Genomic DNA, 4,646 nt, shown 5'->3' on the forward strand with positions numbered 1-4,646 from the left:
TGTATTTGATTTCATGTACTTAATAAGCAGTTACAAAAGCTCTTCATCAGACTTATTCTGGTCTTTAGCAATGACTTAAATACCTTTTGGTAAGCCGTATGTACCTAATGAACCACTGGTTCTATGAAAGAAACAAAAATAGTATAGAAAAAAAGACAGTGATATTAAAGGTGTCATTGGTAATGTCATGGAGTTGTACCTAAAGGAGCTGTGCCATGAACTTCTAATCAACATTGTGCAGTTCGTACTAATAGGAAAGTACTGGTTAGAAATTAGAAAGAATTATATCAGTCAGCAATGTCACAAATTAAGTTGAAATGAGTAATCTGTATGTATGTTACCTCACTGTGAAGAATCCGGGATGGCAGCACTAAAAACAATCTGGCCCGGAAGTATTGTAGCAGTATCTTCACACAAAAATTGTTTGGGGGATGTTCTTTTTTTTTCTTTCCTACTTGATTTTAGGGCTCTGTGGTATCCTTTTGAAGAGTTGAAGGTGATTTCCTTTCTTGGTGTGACTTCTAAGTCTGACCTGGTGAACAACGGAAGGGCTTTCTTCAGTCCATTGCTTTTCTGAAGCAACACTGACAAGAAACCAAGTGCAAATTTGTTTCATTTAAAGAAGTTAACAGTTACCTGAAATCTGTGTGACTCCTACTTCCAGCAATATGAATGGAATACGTATTCTAAAAAGTCTTCACACTGAGAAATATATGTGTCCCGAATAAGCAGCAATAACAGCAAGACATGTATTGCCCAGATCACAAAGAAGGAAGAGGAGCTTCCCCTCTGTGGATTACAAAAAAGGGAAAATAAAACATAGTAAGGAAAAATTAACTGAAATAAGGGTGGTAGGTAAAATAGAAAACTCAAACTGCCTTAGGAGTAAATATCAAAGTCAGGAACTTAAAGTTTGGAAATTAATGGCAATGAAAGAAAATGAGAGAGACATGAACTGGACCTGTAGGGAAAGCAGCTGAACTTAATATGATTGAAGTGATGACAGATTTTCTTTTTTGATTATGACTGACTAGATAAATGTACTAACTCATTGAGAGCAAAGGAGTAACAATAATACTGTCAATGTTCATAAGACTTCTCTTTTTTTTTTTTTGACGCGGAGTCTCGCTGTGTCGCCTGAGCTGGAGTACAGTGGCACAATCTAGGCTCACTGCAAGCTCCGCCTCCCAGGTTCACGCCATTCTCCTGCCTCAGCCTCCCGAGTAGCTGGGACTACAGGTGCCTGCCACCACGCCCGGCTAATTTTTATATTTTTAGTAGAGACAGGGTTTCACCATGTCAGCCAGGATGGTCTGGATCTCCTGACCTCGTGATCCACCCGCCTCGGCCTCCCAAAGTGCTGGGATTACAGGCGTGAGCCACCGCGCCCAGCCAAGACTTCTTAATAAAAACTAGGGGAAGCTAGGACACAATGGAATAATAGATTCTAAGTGCTGAAAGAAAATACACCATCTAGAATTCCATATTTAGTGAAAGTATCTTTTAACAATAAAGGTAGAATGAAGACATTTTCAGAGAAAGAAAACTTGAGGGATTTTTTTCACCATAGTATTTGTGCTAAAGAAAATAATAAAGGGTATTCTTCAAGGGGAAGAAGAATGATGAGAGATACAGAAAAGGCGTAAAGAGAAGTGAAAAGTTTAAACATGTAGATAAACCTAAGTAAATATTTGATGTTTCAAATAATAAAAATACTATCTTATGAGACATATATAGAACTAAAATACAAGATGAAAGAGCATGAAAGCCACAAGAAGGTGAATGCAACTAAGGAATTATAAGGTTCTTCCATCATAATAGTACTAATTTATGTCTCCCATCAATTTAGATGCAAACATACTTAACCAAATATTAGCAAATGAAACCCACCAATGTATAATAATAATTTTACTTTGTGACCAAGTGAGGTTTATTACAGGTATGCAAGACTGGTTCAATACTTGGAAATAAATCAGTTTAACCCACCAAATCAGCAAGCTAAACAAGAAAAATCATATGATCATAAAAATTGATGCAGAAAAATCATTGGCAAAATCCAATGCTCAGTCAAGATAAAAACTTTTTACAAGTCGAGAATAGAGGGGAAATTACTCCAACTTGAGAAATAGCCTTTACAAAAACAAACAAATTTACCACTAATATTATTCTTAACGATGAAAGATCGAATGCTTTCCCTCTTGACTAGAAACAAGGCAAATATGTGTGTTCTCCCCACTCTTATTCAAAATAGGGCTGGAACTAGTCCAGAAAAAGAAAAGGCATAAGGATTGGAAAGAAAAAGGGAAACTTTTTATTTACAATTTTATTTATAGGAAATGCCAAGAAATTTATAAATATTCCTAGAACTAATAAGTGAATTCAGTAAGGTGTCAATATAACAAAAATCCATTTTGTTCCTATACACTGTCAATGAACAGGCAGAAACTAAAAATAAATATGATACCATTTATAATCACTCTAAATGAAATGCTTAGGTATTCACTTAATGAAACAAGGAATGTATATATACTGGAAGTTATAAAATTCTGATGAAGAAGCCAAAAGAAGATCCAAATAAACAAAAAGTCCTATCTTGTCTATTGATTAGAAGAGTTCACATAATAAGTATATCAGTTCTTCTCATATCTATCAGTTTAGTGTGGTTCCTGCCAGTGCCCCATCAAAAGTTTTGCATAGACATAGACAAGGTTACATAAAATTTATGTGGAAAGGAACAGACCCTAGAATAGCTAAAGCAATCTTTATAAATAATAAAAAGTTGGGGGAAATTACTCTATCCAATGTTAAGTCTTATCATATGACTGTAGTAGTCAAGACAGTGCCATATTGGTAGAAGGGTAGACATACAGCTCAGTGGAACACAATAGAAAATGTAGGAACAAAGTCCCACAAATATGTACCATTAATTTTTAGGACAAAAAACCAAAAAGTCGAAGAAGGATAGGCTTTTCACTTTAAAAATGACAAAATTTTGGAAATAAAGAGCCGATTAATAGTTGCCAGGGATTAAGAATGGGGGTGGGAGCAACATGGAGAATTTTTGTGGCATTGGAACAGTTCCATATTTTTATTGTGATGATGAATATGCGATTCAGACAATTTTTAGTCTTTGAAAGCAAACCCAAACCTTGTAAGGTCAATGTACTTTCATCAAAAACTTTGTACAGTCACTTCACCAAAAAACACTGAATCTACATAAATGTTTCCAACCAAGTTAGAATCATTTCCACTTTGACAGTGTGACAGTGGATATATTTGACCACAGCTTCAATGATTACCGGGCCATTAGACACAGCTCAGAAAATTTATCCAAAGTATATTAAGAAAAATGTTACCTATTTCATTTTGAACTTCATCAATGTGTTCAATTGCTTCTTGCTGTTCTTTTTCTGCAAAAAAAAGGAGCAAAAAACTTAATTCTACAATAAATTTACCTAATTTCCAGATGTTAATACTAAATATATGGGCCTACACAAGTGATAAAATTATATAAAATTATATAGAATTTAATATACAGATACAAATGAGCAGAAGTACACTGGGGACATCTGAATAAGATCAACAGATTATATCAATGTCAATATTTTGATTGTGACATTATACTATAGTTTAGCAATATGCTATCTTTTAAAAAAATGGAGCAAAGAATACAAGGATTTCTCCATATTATTTCTTACAATTATTTCAACTGCATGTGAATATATGATTATTTCAATAAATAGATGAAGTTTTAAAAAATGAACCAAAAAACACGAAGAATAGAAAAAAAAAAACCCATAAGTACAGGTCAAATAAAAACCTATTGTGTTTAGATGAAATACCAAATACAATAGCGATTATGTCAAATGTAAATGGACAAAATAACAAAAAGATAAAGCTTGTAAAATTGAAAAATCTGTAGCTCAAAGAGGACACACTTTAAATGTAAGAACATAGAAAGTTTGAAAGTGAAAATATATAATTAAAAGGATAATATATGCAAAAAGACTAGTATGAGTATGATTGTATTATATAATACAGATTTTAGGCAGAAAGCATCCTCAGAGCTAAAGAGTGGTATTTTACAAAGTTACCTGGGAAGTTATATAATTCTAAATTAGTATTAATTTGAAGAAATTAAATTCTTTCAAATTTATTCAGAACTAAATAAAACCAGAAATAATGAAGACTAGCTGAGGAAGAACAAAGTAGGAAGATGTACTTTATTAAAACACTAATAATTAAGATTGTGGCATTAGTATAATTATACACATATAAATGAATGGGACATTTATATGTGTATAAAGTTCAGAAACATACTCAAACATAGGTAGACAACTTGGTTAAAAGAGTGACTTTTGTAGAGAATTAGGGAAGGATGAACTTCTTAATAAGTGATACTGGGCTTATGGATATTCATATAACCCCTACCAAAACCTTATACCCACCTCATAGCATATACAAATATCAGTCCTGAATGGATTGCAAATCTTAATGTGACATATACAACATACAACTTCTAGAAGCTAATATGGGAGGGAGGATATCTTCATAATCTTGAGTCAGCAATTACTATGCAAGCAGAAGAAAAAGTGTACTAACCACAGAGAAAAAGATTGTTAAATTAGACTGTATTCAAATTTTTA

The 4,646-nt window shown here is 33.1% G+C and overlaps 1 long non-coding RNA gene across 1 annotated transcript; it reads right to left on the reverse strand.

Annotated features, from left to right (window-relative positions):
• Positions 1-354: 354 nt before the first annotated feature.
• LOC126940654 (uncharacterized) lies at positions 355-3,400 on the reverse strand. Its single transcript, XR_007720852.1, has 3 exons — positions 3,357-3,400; positions 637-789; positions 355-532 (listed from the first exon to the last, which is right to left on the reverse strand). It is a non-coding gene; the product is annotated as an uncharacterized LOC126940654 (long non-coding RNA).
• Positions 3,401-4,646: the final 1,246 nt, after the last annotated feature.

This window comes from Macaca thibetana, chromosome 17 (genome assembly GCF_024542745.1).
Source record: "Macaca thibetana thibetana isolate TM-01 chromosome 17, ASM2454274v1, whole genome shotgun sequence".
Lineage (NCBI taxonomy): Eukaryota > Metazoa > Chordata > Mammalia > Primates > Cercopithecidae > Macaca > Macaca thibetana.